General features: G+C 40.8%; 1 long non-coding RNA gene across 1 annotated transcript in view; it reads right to left on the bottom strand.

The window, feature by feature from the left end:
• LOC308614407 overlaps positions 1-17,782 on the bottom strand; it is a 103,572-nt gene extending 85,790 nt beyond the window's left edge. The window contains exon 1 of the long non-coding RNA XR_014015384.1: positions 17,721-17,782. This is a non-coding gene — a long non-coding RNA (uncharacterized lncRNA). The remainder of the gene's footprint in view (positions 1-17,720) is intronic.
• Between the last annotated feature and the right edge of the window lie 708 nt (positions 17,783-18,490).

Here is an 18,490-nt window from a genome sequence, read left to right as displayed (position 1 = left end):
ACAAGTCATCGGAAGGAACTCACACTTCCCCACACCCAAGTCCAAAGCTCTAGAAGGCTCCTGGGCAGTGCAGGGCTTATGAAAGCAACCAAGCTTCTACTGAAAGCAGCAGGGTGGGCTCACTGCCTGGAATAGATGAAGAGCTCAATGAGAATATGAGGAATGAATGAATGAATAAATGAGATCCCCTGGGCACTTAAAAAAGAAACACAGACAATCTCTGCTCTCAAAGGGCTTATGGTCTGTTTGGGGAGATAGAAAACACTAACTGAATGGCTGAAGAATACTTATACAGAATAACTTTCTTTCCAACACATATAAACTAATTTAGTACCAACTTGGTCCAGTAAGGCCAGTGAGCAATACCAGAGTTAGATGAAGTCAATCATGAAAGATGTCCTAGGGGAAGGGGATTTTGAGTTGGGTTTGAAGGTGGAGAGTTATAATAATTGGTGAGCAGAAAGAGAGGAATAAAAGAAAGCAGGAGTAAAATGTTCAGGGCTTCCCTGGTGGCGCAGTGGTTGAGAGTCCGCCTGCCGATGCAGGGGACGCGGGTTCGTGCCCCGGTCTGGGAGGATCCCACGTGCCGCGGAGCGGTTGGGCCCGTGAGCCATGGCCGTTGGGCCTGCGCGTCCGGAGCCTGTGCTCCGCAACGGGAGAGGCCACAACAGTGAGAGGCCCGCATACAGCAAAAAAAAAAAAAAAAAATGTTCAAAGGCTTAGGAAGAACAGATTTGCTTACTGAAGCAAAAATTTCATTAAGGAATAATGAAAAGTGAGGGTGGCAAGATGAGTGACAGAAAGAAAAATGATGTATGTCTTGGAAAATCCTTGAATATGCCTCTGACAGCTCATAAGTTGGGGAGAATCTTGTGAAAACATTGTCTGAGGAAAGAAAACATTGCTATTGTGTTGGTTATCAGTAAGGAGGCAAGCCTAGGGCTGGAAAACCAGCTGGCAGCCTCTGGGATAAGGTGAGCAGCAGGGACGAGGTCGAGAGCAAAGAAACGGAGCTGGGAATGGAAAGGAGGTTCCGCTTCTAGTCACTGAAGACAGATAGCACGGGCTGGGGTTTATTTAAACCAGATCTGAAAATTACCTCTGACCTCCGGTTTGTATCACTTTAAAACTTGAAGCTTCCAGGAGAATAGACAGAGTGATGTGGAGTTTTTCTCTCTGCTTGCCAGACCTTTCTCAACCCGTCAAGAAAGGGACTTGCGTAGACTTGTGTCTGATTTTAGCCAATCCACTTTCATCTTGCATGAGAAGTTTCCTTTTGGAGTCAACCTATACAAATTCTTTTTGGAATCCCTTCTTTTTCTTTTTTTTCTTTCTGTTTCTTGATCAAGATTTTCAAACTGTCATTTTAATAAACTCAGATAATTTTAGATTTTAACATACTGAAACTTACTGAACTAACCATTTAGAACAAGACTGTATGAGTAGTTACTTAAACCAAACCAGTGTGATCAGAAATGTTTGAAGTTGTCTTTGATTATGGGCTTGTAATAATGTTTGATTCTGGCAGTGTTACTTAGTAGTTTGGGGTCAACCAACTTGGACTTGAATCCTGGCTGCACCACCTACTGGCCATGTGACCTTACTCACCTCTCTAAGCCTCAGTTTCTTTGTCAGTGAAATGGAGAATAATAATACTCACCTAATGGGGCGGTAGGTAGTTCTTCAAGTGTGGTCCCCAGGCCAGCAGCAGTATATCTACACCTGGGAACTTGTTAGAAATACAGATTCTCAGGCCACACACCAAATTTACTGAATCAGAACCTCTGCAGGCAGGGTCCAGCAATCTGTATTTTAATAGCCCTCCAGGTGATTCTGCTGCTAGTGAAAATTTGAGAACTATGATAGGGTAGTCATTACATACTTATAGCAGTTGTAATAAGTAAACATGGTAACACGCCTAAAGTGTTTGGTGCAGGCTTGGCATAGATTAAGTGCTCCATCACTGCCAGAGATGATCACGGAGGTGGTAGTGGTAACTACCTTCACGATGCAGGTTAAGAAGGTCCTTTGACGCTGGGCCACCAGTGGGAACACTGTTTTCGGAAAAGGGAACACTTATCCAGGCACCTCACAGGTAACCAAGCAAATGCTTGATTGTTTTCTAAAATTACTCAAACATGAATCTGGCCATAACTTCTGTATGAGACACAGTCATATCAACTTATGTCTGTTGATGGTTTAGCATGTTCTCTGAACACAAGCTAATTCAAAATTCCAGAAAACAAAATAAAAATAAATCAGTTACACTGACTTTTACTGGTGATTCCAGGTCACCACTCTATCCTTGACCTCCTCTAACATCTATTGTCAATTTGGGTTGCTTATTATGGTTAGTACTTTGAGAAACCTTGATTTGCCTGTTTCCATGATGGTGGATAAAAGCTTAGCTTCTCTCTCTCTTTTTTTTTTTTTTCAATAGAACTTCCTTTAGTCCATTGTGGACAGCATTCCTGCTGGAAGGGTCGAAGGCAACCATGGTTTCTCTGGTTTCTGCATGAGGGATCAAGGCAACAAAGTATAGACAGCTTCTGTGGCTTCTCGGTCCATTTACTCAGCAAATACTTTCGAGCTTCTACAATGTTCCAGGCCTAGTGCTATGGCGAACAAAACAGCCCCTCATGAGACTGACAAGTGAGGGAGAGAGGTATTAATCAAATAGTCATATAACTAGGTTAAACTTAGAACTGTGATAAATTCTGTGAAGAAGAGATGTATGGTATTATGAGAGCGTGCAATTGGGATTAGTCCCAATTCTTGGGATGGGGAAGGTTTTCCTGAGGAAGTGAGTTAGAGTTGAGATCTAGGATAGTCAGGATTCAAAGATGGGTCCATGACCTTGGCTCCCTGGTGTTGTGCTTTCATAAACTCCTCCCCTTCAGTGTGGGCAGAACCTATGACTCGCTTATAACCAATAGACTATGGCAAAGGTGATGGGAAGTTAGTCCTGTGATTAAGTTGTAACTTATTTTAGGAAGGTAGCAGTGAAAATAAAGAGAAACATGAATCTGAGAAACATTCAGAAGGCAAAACTGATAGGACTATGTGAAGGTTTAGAGAGGAGGGTATGGAAGTAGCAAAAATAATTCTTTGGTTTTTGTGTTGGTCATTCTTGAGCATGGATAACATTGAAAGATGGTCAGATCTGAAATTTGGGGTCAAAGATCATGATTTTTGTTTGGGTATGTTGAGTCTGAGACGTAAAAAAGATATCAAGTGGTTGTGTGTAGTAGTGCAGAGCTCAGAGAAAAGATCTGGTCAGAAGAGATATATTGGGGATCTCCTTAGTAACTAAAGCATTAGTGGAAATGAACTTTCTTGCCCAGGGAGAGAGACAAAGGAAGAAGAAAAGGGGCCTCTACTCAAACCTGGAGGGACTCCTCCAGTTAGTAAACTGATGGAGAGACCTGGTAAATAAACCAAGAAGACTACTTATCCATTCTCCCTCCTTGATTAACCTGGAAGCACTTGTACTCTTCGTCTTTCACTTTTGTTGTAACCCACCCAGTTCTAATAGTGTCCAGGGCACATAGGAGGCACTGGCCAAATATTTCCTGAATTGAATTATTACCTTGTTGTTCAAGAAAGGGTGGAATGAATATATGAACCCAGTTCCTTCAAACACATAAACAAATGAGCAGAGTACAGGATACTGTTTCATTTCTTAGAAGGTAAACATACAGCTATGTGACTAAAATAGTTCAAAAGCCATTTCAGTAGTTTCTGTTGCTGAAATATGTTTAATCAAATGTTTAATCTCTTGGAGATTTGAGAACCGATAACAAAACGGGAGTTTCTGGCAGTACATTGCAATCAGGAGTTAATTATTGTCATGGCTTTGGTACTCCTAGCCTCAGGTTTTTCAAAAGGTGAACTCCCAGTGGAAAAGATGTCAGGAACTATTTGTTTACTTATTCAAAAAATGCATAAAGAACTTACTGCATTCCTAATCGGTTCTTTACCAAAAACTACCAGCTGCGTACTGGACTTTGGGTTAAAACATACTGATGCCTCACCAGATGCCAACTGTGATATAATCCTAACAAACCAACTAAATCCAGACACCTCAGAAAACAACCCTAGGTAACACACACTCCCAAATCATTCTGCCACCCTTTAGAGCACTTGTGGTCATGAACCTCAAAGAATGTGCTTACGTTAGTTTCCTAGGGCTGCTGTAATCAATTACCACACACTGTGTGGCTTAATACAACAGAAATTTATTTACTCAACAATTGCGGAGTCCAGAAGTCAGAAAATCAAGGACTGAGGTTGATGAGTATGGGCAGGGATGAGCTTCCTCTGAAGGATCTAGGGGAGAATCCTTCCCTGCCTCTTCCAGCTTCTAGTGGCTCCAGGTGTTTTTTGGCTTGTGGCAGCAAAATTCTGATCTCTGTCTCTGTCTTCACATGGCATTCTCCTCTGTGTCTCTGTGTCTTCTTTTCTGTCTTTTATAAGGTCACTTGTCACTGGGTTTAGGGCCCGCCCGGATAATCCAGGATGATCTCAACTGGAGATCCCATCTGTGAAGACCTTTATTCCAAGTAAGGTCACATTCTGAGGTTCTGCAGGGGAGGGTTTACCATTCAACTCACTACACCACTAAAACTTCCTAAGAGCCCATGAAGTAAGCAAGCTCAGTTATTCCCATATTGAAGGAAAAAAAAACAGGCTTTCCAGAATGTAGTTTAAAATTATCTGGAGTAATAATCCAGCAGTCCCACTCCTGGGCACATATCCGGACAAAACTATAACTTGAGAAGATACATGCACCTCTATGTTCATAGAAGTACTGTTTGCAATAGCCAAGACAAGACATGGAAACAACCTAAATGTCCAACAACAGATGAATGGATAAAGAAGATGTGGTATAAATATACAATAGAATACTATTCAGCCCTTAAAAAAGAATGAAATAATGCCATTTGCAGCAACATGGGTGGACCTAGAGATTATCATACTAAGTGAAGAAAGTCACAAAGCGAGAGACAAATACCATATGATATCACTTTTATGTGGAATCTAAAATATGACACAAATGAACTTATCTATGAAACAGAAACAGACTCATAGAGAACAGACTTGAGGCTGCCAAGGAGGACGGAGGTGGGGGAGGAATGGATTGGGAGTTTGGGTTTAGCAGATGCAAACTGGTATACGCAGAATGGATAATCAACAAGGTCCTACTGTATAGCACAGGGAACTATATTCAATATCCTGTAATAAACCATAATGGAAAAGAAAAAAAATTATCTAAAGTAACAGGGAGCTTGACTCTGGACTTTCTGAAAGACCTACCTGAAAATATAATTTTCTGATGTCAGGTAAGGAGCTATCATAGGAAGTCCCTTCAAGAGTGGACCTGGTGCCTCCCAAGGGGCCTTCTGATCAAAGATATCTTCAGGGACTTGGAAGCCCACCATTAGCATCACTCCTTGAGCATCTCCTTAGAAAAAGGCACAGACTAACTAAGCCTGCAAAAATACATGCTTGTGAAAGATGATACTTTAGTTGGCTAATGCATTAGTGGAGATTAATTTAATTGATTAATTTATCTCCCCAAATCAGTTAACTTACTACCAAATAATAAACTATACATTTGGGACAATCTAGTTCATGCTATCACTAATAATTTTTTAATGAGATGTAAAATCTAGTCAAGACTAACTCCATTTATAAATTTCTCATGACTTTGAGACCCGCTCACTTCTTCCTACAGTGCTGTCTCCCCAACAATTAGTTTTTGTTGTTGTTGTTGTTTTTTGCGTTATGCAGGCCTCTCACTGTTGTGGCCTCTCCCATTGCGGAGCACAGGCTCCGGATGCGCAGGCTCAGCGGCCATGGCTCACGGGCCCAGCCACTCCGCGGCATGTGGGATCTTCCCAGACCAGGGCACAAACCTGTGTCCCCTGCATCGGCAGGCGGACTCTCAACCACTGCGCCACCAGGGAAGCCCCCCAACAATCAGTTTTTGCCAGAGAAAGAGCCTTGTGGTGGCCTGAAGGGGTAAGCCTATGATCCCCCCTACGAGCATAGGCTCATAGGGTGAGCCTATGCCTGTGATCCCTGAGAAGCCAAATTACCTACTGGCCTGCCATTGAACCTGCACTCGGGGCACACCTCTGTCATCCTGTGTAGACCCAACTGACAGCATGATGATTTAGCAGGCAGCTTTCAAAATAACCTGTGGGGTCAGAGGGAGAAGAATTGGCCTGAACTTGTTCTTCAGTGACTCATAACCTTTATGGCAACATCACAGCCCAGTTTGGAAGCAACAAAGTTCAGGTCTACAAAACACACCTCCATGCCCCATCTAATTGTGAAGAAGAGATAAGAGTATGCAGATCATTGCTGAAAACACCAGTTATGGGACAGTTAGTTGCCGCAGAGGAAAGGAGAAAGAATGAAACCTTCAAGCCATTATGAATGACATTGCTTGTAAACTAAGTATAATTAGGTGTCTTGGCTCCTGTAGATTGAGCATATCAGTAAGCATTTGCACCAGGGGTCAGGAGCGAGGGAAATAAGTCACTACTCTGAGCGATGGTACAGAAGGTTAGATTATAGGAGAGCAGAACGTGGGACCTTAAACGTGGGTCAAGAGCATAATCTTTTTGATCCCAGTCCAATGGGACTGGTCATGCCATCCCCCTAAATGGAAGGCTGAATGCAATAATGGGTTCAATGAGCTGAGAGCTCCATGAAAGACTGACATAATTTGAACTACAAAGGCTTATTAACTGTGGTCTGCTCAGTGCCTGGAGAGTGTAGGGCAGGGACGATGCTGTACTCCACCATCGTGTTGAATTTCTGGGGGCTCCAGCTTTCATCATGTCACTGTTTGGTCAAGGAATACCAAGCTCTTCCATTAATTGCTGTTAATATTATTAATCCACAAAATTCTAAAAACACAAAGAAAAAAATATCACCTCCAAATCCCAGCACCCAGAGAAAACCATTGTTCCACATTACATTTTTTTTTTTTTCGGTACGTGGGCCTCTCACTGTTGTGGTCTCTCCCGTTGCGGAGCACAGGCTCCGGACGCACAGGCTCAGCGGCCATGGCTCACGGGCCCAGCCGCTCTGCGGCATGTGGGATCCTCCCGGATTGGGGCATGAACCCGCATCCCCTACATCGGCAGGCGGACTCTCAACCACTGCGCCACCAGGGAAGCCCCCACATTACATTTTGGCAGATGTTTTTATGCTCCTTTGAAAAGCAGAAATGTATCCATTTCAAAGCAACAAACAAATAAATGGAAATTTGGGGTCATTTTTCATTCTTTCATTCCACGATGCTTAATGAGCACTTACTGTATGCTAACCATAAAAGACACTAAGACGACAAAGATGAGTAAAACCGTGTCATTTCCTTGATGTATTCCCCAGTCTAAAGAGAAAGATGGGGGCTTCCCTGGTGGTGCAGTGGTTAAGAATCCGCCTGCCAATGCAGGGGACACAGGTTCGATCCCTGGTCTGGGAAGATCCCCCATGCCGCAGAGCAAAGAAGCCCATACGCCACAACTACTGAGCCTGCGCTCTAGAGCCCGTGACCCACAACCACTGAAGCCCACATGCCACAACTACTGAAGCCCGCATGCCTAGAGCCCATGCTCCGCAACAAGAGAAGCCACTGCAATGAGAAGCCCACGTACCACAACGAAGAGTAGCCCCCACTCGCCGCAACTAGAGAAAGCCCGCGTGCAGCAACGAAGACCCAATGCAGCCCAAAATAAATAAATAAAATAAATTTTAAAAAAATAAAGAGAAAGACGGACATGGACAAAGGGTGATGGACTCCTATGTGAGTCTCAGGAATCAGAGATGCTAAAACTCAAGTCTTCAGAGTCCTTTTCTAGGGGCCTCTTTTCCTGATAACATTCTATGAGGTCATACATGTGCTCCTGAGCACAGGACATTACTCCATCTCTGTTCCTGCACACCCCTAGTGTGAACAGCTAAATTATGACAAATGTTACCTTAAGTCAGAGCAAAAACCCTGCCGAGCCATGGGGCAAAGCCAGTCAGGGAAGGAGGGGAAGAGACTTTAATTTTAGGTGAAAGCAAACAGCCCCAGAGGTCCTTCAGTGTAAAAGAAAGCCTTAGAGAAGATGATAATCAAATTTTACACCTACTGAGCATTTACTATGTGCTGGGTGCAGTGCTAAAGGCTTTTGATACAAAATCTCATTTAAGCTTCAGAAGGTAAGGATGGGGTTGTTATTAGAATTCTTGCTTAGATAAAATTGTTGAGGCTAGAGAGGTTAAATAATTTTCCCAAGATCATCCAGCTAAGATGTGGCAAACTTTGCCTTGAGTCCCAAATCAGTGCTCTTAACCTCAGGAAACTCACAAATCTGAAGCCGGAGGCCAGTCAAGAGAAGCAGCACCGTGTAGAGGAAACAGCAGGAGCTTCAGAATTATACAAACGACTTCACATTCAGATTCTACTCCTTCCTTGGGGTGATCCCCTAGCCTCTTTGCGGGTTAGTTTTCCCATTTCTGTGCAGGGAGCCATATCTTATTTATAATGGGACCTCAATATCTAGCACTATGTTAGCTGCCCTGTAGCATATGTCCTCCAAAACTGTGTTGAATGAATGCCAGATTAACACAGGAACTCAGGCAGGACAAGAATACTTATTTTCATAGGGCTGCAGTGAGGAGTGCATCATGCGAATGCAGGAACTCACCTGGTGCCTGCTCAGTGTAAATGCCCTGTAAGTGTCGACCTCGTTATCCTACAATGAAGGCTTGGCTTGGGGGAGGGTGAACCAAACCAGTGGGCTGTTTCTCCCCTTAATCTGAAACCTCAGTGAATTCCTCCCCTTAAGACATATTCCCGAATGTGTGAGCCACTGAGAGAAATAAAAAAGAGAGAACTAGACAGGAACAAACTCCGTTTGGGAGCCTGGCATAAATTATCATACTGTGATGAATTTCCTAGACTATAAAGACTCTTGCTTTGATGCATGTGCACCGTATCACTAGTTCCCTAAAGCATTTTCAGAGCTTAATGCAATGCCAGGCTCAGTGTTTGCTTGCCCGTTTTGTTCTCCTGAGGCAGAGAGAAAGACCTTTTTGATACTTGCTTCATCCATAGGAAAGGAAAAAAAAATACATGCTAAAGAAATCCTCAGTGGAAACCGCATTTTCACCAAGCATAATAGAAACATTTTAAAGATAAATTTCTTTTGATTGCTGTGGTCTTTTATCTGGCAACTCAGAGAAGGGTGTTAACACTGATAAACAGATTTCTTTGCAGTTCAGTAAAATATCAGAGACTGTATAGAAAGAACGAGCACACTCATGTTGTCTAAAATAAGATCTGGCTTTTGTAAAGTGTGGTCTACTCAACATATCACTGTTTATCTCCTACAAGGCTGATTTAGTTGTTTTCTCACCTTTTCACAATAATCTCATAGAAAACCCTCAGTTTTCATTCGAATTTGGCATGAAATCTGGCAGCAGCTCAACTGGACTTCAGGGCGGAGGCCCTCCCTGGCCTATGAGCCCCTTCTAATATCCAGTCATCGGCTGCTTTACCTTTAAAACAAGGTCATCGGTATAAACAACTACCACTGTAGCCAAATTCAAGTCCTCCTCTACATGGCGGTTTCCAAGTAAGCTGCTGCTAAGTCACTTTCAGCGGACCTGAATCTCTTCTTCATGCCCAGGAGAGTTTGTTCTTTTCTCCTTCCTCTTTCCTCATCCCTGCCTGATCACATAGAGGAAAAGAATGGCCCTCGTCTACCCCTCACTCAGAAAGCACATCAGCCAAAGTCAGAAGGCCAAATCCTCCTCCAGAGGGGCTGTCCCCAACTACTCTGCTGAAAGCCCACTTCTCGTGGCAATTCATTGGCTGTTTCCACACGCCACTCCCCAGGACAAATTCCACCTGGAGGACTTAGGGACAAAAAGGTTATTTCTCTTAAAGAACCAAAACAATGTTTATGATTAGCCAAGGAGGGCTGTGTACTTCATAGGGTTTCTCTCTTTGTCTGGCTGCTGGAAAGCTCAGAGCTGGAAATTGTACTTGTTTCGGGCCAGGTTTTCTTGATATAAATTTTTCTTCAACTACCACTTCATGTTTGTTTGTAGTCTCTTCTAGCTTCTATTAATGAGTCTCTGTTTTATTAGAACTCCATTTCTAGTGTAACTTGCCTCAATTTCTTTTCGAGAAGCAGATGAACTATGAATAAATGAACATTTTAAAAGTGGCTGTCATCATTCTAATCATGCTGGTCCTCTCACCTGGGCAACAGGAAAAGTAACCCAGGAAAAATAATTTAAAATCATCTTCCCAATGAGCGATTTCTACCTAGAACTTTTGGCCTCACCAAGACCAAAATAAAGAGGATAACTCATTCATTGATGTAGAAAAGTTCTCATCATTACTACCCATTTATTTATAGGCTCAAAACAAATTCATTACGCTGCCTCCTCTCCTTCTCTGCCCCCCCCCACTTAAAAAAATAGTGGAGAGTAAAAAAGCAGCCCATTTTAGATGGGTAAACTGAGTCACAGAAGTCAAAATAATCAGACTAAGAAAATATACTAAGTTATAGGACAGGTAACAACCGGAGATGCTATAGTCTATGAAATCTGTGGAGACAAAACTAGCTCAAAGTCTGCAGCCTGGAGCCTTACAACCACATCCAACACAAATAATTTAAACTGGGCGACTTACAAAGTTAGGTCTCATTCCTCCTCTATAGGGATTTTTCTATAAAAATGACAATATTTCAAATCTTTTAACATTTTTTCGGAGAGGAGGATATCTGTTCTTGTTTATGATTTAATAAAATAATCCTAATTAGAACTTTTCTGCTTAGGGGAGGGGAAGAAAATTTGCTTTTGATAAATCAAAACCAGATAATGTGATTCACTAAAAATATCCTCCAAATTAATTAAGTTCAACACATAAAGAAGTACAAACAGTGTGAAAAAGTTTAATCAGAGAAATCAAGGCAGAGGTCAGCATATGCAGAATCGATTTACAACACAATGACTGCATCTGCAATCCATAAGTGTTGCCAGTGTAAACGCCATTTAAAAGAAATACACATATACATTATACTAACCTCCTCAGGGATGGGGGGAATTCTGAAGTAGGTAAACTGAGGCAGTTTTGGAGGCAGTAGATGAGTAGGATATACTCCTCTTCTCCTGTTATCTGACCCACAGAACCATCCTGCCCCTTTCAGCTTAACTTCCACCAGACATTAGAACTGACACAGCTAAAATCATGGTGCTTGAACTCACAGACAGGGAGAACAGACTTGTGGTTGCCAAGGTGTGGGGGAGGGATGGACTGGGAGTTTGGGATTAGCAGGTGCAAACTATTATATATAGAATGGATAAACAATAAGGGTCTACCGTATAGCCCAGGGAACTATGTTCAATTTCCTGTGATAAACCATAATAGAAAAGAACATGAAAAAGAATGTATATATATATATGTATAACTGAGTCACTTTGCTGTACAGCAGAAATTAACACAACATTGTAAATCAATGATACTTCAATAAAACAATTTTTAAAAGTCATGGTGCTTGATTTGGTCAATAGGAATCAATATAGCCCAGAACCACGTTAGGGGAGGTGAACCATGTATGTTCCTGACGTAGGGCAGGGTTTAAGGCAGTGTCGCCACCAACCCAGCAGCATTCTCCCTTTATTTGTGCCTACATATTTGAAAAAAGGGGTGGGGGGGGACATACCCCAGTTTACTTTTTTAAAACTAAATAACATTGCCTTGTGGCTCTCATATTGTATCCATTACACATTTCACTTCAAAACCTCATCTCCCCTAAACCCTCTTCAATGCGCTTGAAGTAGCACAGCCAAAGGAAAGGAATTTTCTATTTAACTAGAGCACTGACATTCTGTTACACAATTCGATCTTGTCTATTTACCTGCTCTCAGAAACACAAGACACTAAACACAAAATGCTGAATGCGTTGAGTCTGCAGTGCCATAGGTGTCTGAATTCATCTGTAGCTTCCCTCTCGCTCATCAGTGTAATTGTTGCCATGTTATTCCATTTTTTGATTAGTCTAGTCCCTCAAGCTCAATGCTTTTTTCTGGCCCAATGTTCTTCTGCTGGTTGTCATGGTGACTGAATTGTTAGCGAGGAGAAAGGCTCTGTTGTCTGTCATTGTTCTGTTGTGGTTTAGGTAACACAGGAGGCAACACAAGTGAAGTGGATGGACCTTTTTTGCTCTGCATCATTTCATAGTATTGAAAAATCTCACATAAAAAAGGAGCAAATAGGCCCAACCAAAGAAATAACCAAGCTCCTTCTAAAGGAAAGTGCACATCATTATAAAGAGGCAAAATGGCACTAATGATGAACTGAGTAATCTGTGAAAAATGTTGCTGAATATTACATTTATTACTAGAACAATCACTGCAACTTAAACATCACATACAATACCTACCATTTTGCAATTTAGAGTAAATATAGTTTTTAACTATACAATTGTAGCATCAACTCTTTGATTCTCAAGCCTCTGCTACTTTAACCTTACATTCTGTTTAACCCAAAGATAGCATGTTGGAAGTTAGGACTGAAGCCAAATGAAGAGTTGGGCAAATTTTCTTTTGGTGGTAAGATAGTGTTAGGGTCAATTTCTACTTTGGGAATGTGGAAATGATTTTTTAAAGATTAGAGCTGACTACAAAGGAGAACTTTTAATTCAAATGGTAAAAAATGTTTTTGAAATTAACCAAAATGAATATAAACGTTCCTCAATTTAATTTTTAATTTTCCAGATTTTTCAACCAGAAAATGGAGAGATATAGCATAGATATACGATAAATGAAAGGATATATCATAGACAATGACCAAATTAATAATAGTTCCTATAAAAAACTGCTCTTAATCTTCTTTCATCATTGTGTTGGTAGACATATATCTGCCCTAATCAGCAATTATTTTCATTAGTATTGGTATAATTTTTTTCACTGTGAACTTTTTCATTTGTTTTATTTGATTTTGAAGTGATTTAATTTTTATTTAACTATTTCATTTAATTTTTAATGATACAAAGTTTTAAGTAGGTAATATTTTGTAAAATATAACTTAAAAAAGATTAAAAGGTTTAGTATGACAAATCTCCCTCCCACCCCTGAAATCTATCTAGTTCTCTCTTAATCCTCCGCAGCTATTGTTGTTAGATTCTTTTGTAGTTTTCCAGAATTTCTTTATGCAAATATTAGAAAATACTGACAGAGATTCTTATTTTCCCTCTTGCATACACAAATCGTAGCTTGTTATTCACACTGTTCTGCACTTTTCACTTAACACTATATCTGATTATCTTTCTGTATCAGAACATAAGAGATCTTCCCCCTTCTTCTTTTTACAATAGCACAGTATTCCATTGTATGGCTGTTCTATAATTCATTTAATCAGTCTCTATTGATGGACATTTACGTTATTCTCAATATTTTGCTTTTATAATAAATAAACTTGTGTATGTGTCATTTTATGTTTGCAAATATATGTGAAAGATAGAATCCCAGAAGTGAAATTTCTAGGTTAAAAAGTATATTTCCATTTGTAACTTTGATGAATATTGTCAAATTGCCTCTGTAGGAGTTGTTCCAATGTACACTCCCATCAACAGTGTACAAATGTACCTGTTTACTCATATCTTCCCAACAAAAGGTAATGTTAAACTTTTGAAATTCTGCCAATCTGATAGGCAAAAAATAGTGCCACTCTACAGTTTTAAGTTAAATTTCTGTTATTAGTGAGGTCAAATATCTTTTCATATGTTTCAGAACCAATTGTATTTATTTTCCTGTTAATCCTCTCTTGAGATACTTTGCCCATATTTATATTAGGGTATTGATATTTTTCTTATGGATTTCTAGGATCTCTTTTATGTTTTTGTGAAATTTATGCTCTATTGTGTTATGAGTTACAAACATTTTCCCCAACTTGTTGTCTTTTGACTCTGCATATGGTGTTTCTTCCATGAAGAAGTTCTGGTTTATATGTAGTCATACAAATCTTTTATGGCTTCTGCTTGTCTTTTCTCTCCCATCCCCACGTCAAGGCTGTAAAGAAACCCTCCCATGCATTTTTGTAGTACTTGTCTGGTCTCTTTCCTTTTTTCTTTTCTTTTCTTTTCTTTTTTTTTTAATCTTCACCCTTTCTAACTTTATCCTTGATCATGGTATGAGGGATGGATCCAACTTTAGATTTTTTCAGATGGCTATCCAGTTATCAACAATAAATCTCCTCCCCCCGCCCGCCAACACACACTGATTTGAGATGCTTCCTTTTCCAGATGTTTAAGTATATTGGGTTTTTGGTTTATTTCTGGACTTCCTTTTCTGTTACCTTGGTCTATGTGTCTGTTCATACATGGAGCCCTAGCACATTTAACATAACAAATATACAGTCAACAATACACTACAAGAACTGTACTTAGTCTGTAAATGCTCTTAATTATATCTGTATTTTTACACTGCAAAATGTATCTCTGTATTTAGAAACTGCTCAAACTCACTATCTAAACATAAATTCCTTCCTTGATGGCCCCAGGAAGTAAATCCATTACTATGTTATACCAAACTTTGATTGTCACTCAAGTTCTGGGAAAATACAGCTGAAATATCATCAGTTTTTCAACAAAAACTAAAATTCAAGAATAGATGTGTGGCAAATACACTACTGTATATAGAACGGATAACCAACAAGGACCTACTGTAGAGCACAGGGAAGTCTACTCAATATTTGTAATAACCTATAAGGGAAAAGAATGTGGAAAAAAATATATTTGTGTATAACTGAATCACTTTGCTGTACACCTGAAACTAACACAACATTGTAAATCAACTATATTTCAATAATAATAATAATAATAAAAAGAATAGATGTGGCAGAGGGCTGTTTTCCCTTTGTGAATATGCCTTTAAGGCATATTCTGTAGAGTGCGGGGTGTTCATAAATCTCAGCGCACTTTCATTCAGCACCTCATGGTGGTTTACAGCCACAGAAATCTGCAAAACATGCCGCTCTTGCTTTCTAAGGGTGCTCCACGACGACTTTAAAGCCTAGCCATTAAAGAGCATTTGAAAGGGCACTTACTATTTAGTACGCTGTAAACATATATTTTGATTTTCTTTCATACTGTTTAATGATATAACATTCAGCAAGGATCTGTGGAAACCAGCTAGCAATCACAACAGACACACTCCAAGGAGGAGTACCAGCCCTTCCCAGGCTGTGCTTCTCTGCCTGCCACAGCACGAGGGCTGCAGCCGATTTCATCATCGTGCCAAATATTCCCAAGCTTGTTGTCTGTTATTGGTTTAATGTAGTGCATTCACACAGCAGACTGAAGTTGATTTTCAGTAAAGGTCTATAAACAATGCTCTTTGGCTGTGATCTTGAGGCTTTCGAGATCATTTTTCCCGCTTCCACCCCTCCTTCTTACCGAGCATTTCACCACTGGGGAGAAGATTAATGTCTTCACAACAAAAGATGACTTTTGGAGCAGAACCTACCCAACAATCAGAAGTGGCAAGTGAAAGAGGGAAGGTGGTGACCTCTCTCAGTGACATGAACAAGAAGAAACTGGAGGGGCCTCTTCCTTTGCTTAGAAGGTGCCCAAACCACTCATGGCAGGAAGCGTTTGGCTACTGGTCACTTCTCCGAGGCCCGCTATAAAAGGTGAGCAAATCTCAAAGTGCTCCCCGTCTCCTCCCCAATTAGTTCAGATGGCGACTGAACTTCAAAGATATCCATTGTGGGGGTGTTTTCCTGGTGATGATGCTGTGAAAATCATCTTCTTTTTGAAGGGCTTTCTTTCTATTCTCTCCCCACGGCAATTTTTGAAAATTTGTTAAAACGCGCACACGCACACCAACCTCTCAGGCTATCCAGGAGCTCTCTAGGTGAGTGGAAACAAACGGCAGCCTGTCCAAGACATGCACCCAGGACAACCACACCATTCTGATCATTTCAGGATCTCACTGCACTGTCAGGAATTTTTTTTTTTTTTTTTTAAGTACAGAACGAGAGAGTAGGTTGAGACCACGTTATTTGTTTGTTTGTTTAAGCAAAAAGTTGTTCGGTCCAACTGTTTTCCAAATTGGCAAGAGAGATCTCCTACTGAACCAGTAGCTGCAGAGCAATAGATGAAAAAAGCTACAGTGTCTAGACCTTCAGGGCATCTGTGCATTGGTTACAGGGCTGAAATGAATAGCGGATACTGGAAACCAGCAGGAGAGGAAATTGGTGGAAAAGATAATCTCAAGGGTTTAAGAGAACCCTGGATGCTTCAGGACTGTTGGACAGTCTGGTATTAGTCACAGCACTCAAGTCATGGAAAGACTCACCGTAACAACAGAAACCTCCCGCAGATAGACTCACATCTCACTGACCCCACGTGGTGAAAGAAATCAGGCACACCTCAGTTTTGGGTAAGCGCTTGCCCCATTTCAAGCATCTTAACTTCCCAATGATATCCTTTTTCTGGGGATCCTTATTTTAAAACGCTCTTTAAATTAGGTATAAATACAGAAGAAAACAAAAGCTACATTATACGTAAGTGTAGTATAATTTCTGGCAGAGAAAAAATAAACAGCTGTTTCTATTGTATCTTTTCTGCCTCATCACAAGAGAGTCATGCCGAGAGTTATGCTGGGGCCAGGATTTAATGGTCATGCCAGGAATTGGAAGCAGCACCTGTGGACCAGAATTTAAATCCCATGGCTGGTTTCTCTTGATGCTTTCATAGAGCATGAATGAGGATGTAATTTAAAAATAAGCCCTGCGTTCTATTTAAAAAGATAAGAAGGAGCTGGATGTGTGTAAATGTTTGGATTAAATATGACCAAAGACTGAACTGTATTTAAATGGCTTGGCACTTTGAAAATGATGGAATCAGGCTTCATAATGGTATAAGCAACTACCTAACGGAACTAAATTTGCAATATAGGTGCATACTGGAAAAAAAGGGCAGACAAGTGGTGCTGAGAATCTAAGTGAGACGGCACCAAAGAATGAAACATATTGAGTTTAATGATTGACCTTATCAGAGGCTTTCTGCTCTGACCGTGAAGATGTGAATTATCCTATTATTATTAGCAGACACATCATCTTATTAATGCACCCTAGCCTTTCACAGTTTTATTTAACTTTAAATTAAATTGAATGATTTCAGTAACATTCTCCCATCCCTTAAAGGAAACAGAAGCTGATGTCCCCACATATTTTCTGCGTAGCTTTATATATTTTTTCTTTCCAGAGACACACTTTCAGCGCCACACTCTAATGCTCTTTGGCTTTCATTTGGATATAGCTGAGGTGTCTGGAAGTTTCTCTGTAAATTCCTTCAAATCCGGAGAAGCTAAAGGAGATTTTAGGAGGCTGTGCTCCTCTTAATGACTCCACATGGAACAGCATCTTCTGATTCTGACATCGTCAGCCACTTGAAAGGCACCGCTACAAGAAGCAGCAGATGCGCCATCATCAAATGTTTTCTGAATTCATCCCTAGTACAACTCTCCCCTTAAACCAAAATTAGGCAGTGAAGTAATATTTGTTTAGAAACACTTACCAGGCACCTGCTTAATACTATAAATGCTATCCTGTCAGAGCCTTCACACACAAAGGAAATATTTCACTGGAAGGTCAATATCTGCAGCCACTGAAAGGAACGGAGCTATTTCAAACTCACCAACAAAGGCTTCTGTCTCAGCCCCCATTCCACTCTTTTTTTTTTCTTTCTTTTTGGTTTTGTTTCCTTTCAGCATATTTCAGGAACTAATCAGCTTTATAAAAGGTACCACTGTTAATCTACTGTTTGTCTTGGTCTTCATTGCAGCTCCTTAAAAGATAGAGTGCAAACAAAGCGAGAATTAAGGTCATTCCATTTAAATCCTTCAGAGAGGAAGACAAGGGCTAAGTTATTGCTGAGGACTGCAGAGAGGAGGGCTGGAGGAATCCAGGACAAAAAAAAAAAAAAAAAACCCTCATTGTTTATTATTTGCCAGCCTCAGAGCAGCCCCCATTCCCATATTTGTGAAGGGATTACCCTTCCATCTTCAGAGATTAATGGGAAGCCCAGACAAGTCCCCAGCCCACAGTTACTGTGCTCCAAAGCACATTCTCCGGGAAGGTGGACCTCAAAGTGCACTCACTCTGGGGGTGGGGGGACATGAGTGAGACACGGCTCACACCCCATAGCCTGATGTGATTCTTTCTCCACTTGCTAGAGATGCATAAGCAAACATAACTGTCAAGGGGATTCCACGCTCATACAGACGCAAGCCCGCATCTTAGAAGGTGGTAGCTACGGACATGAAAATCTTAGTGTGTGTCAGATTTAAAAGACAGAGGGGAACAAAAAACAAAAATCATAACCTGTGCAAAAGCATCACAGAGGCGTGTGATACTGGCCCCTTTCTTTCTTCTACAATCCCGATTGCAACACTACTTACTACCCAT

This window comes from Mesoplodon bidens (genome assembly GCF_964165515.1).
Source record: "Mesoplodon bidens genome assembly, chromosome: 3".
Lineage (NCBI taxonomy): Eukaryota > Metazoa > Chordata > Mammalia > Artiodactyla > Ziphiidae > Mesoplodon > Mesoplodon bidens.
Note: the sequence above shows the minus strand (reverse complement) of the source record. Positions and strands in the feature narration are given on the sequence as shown.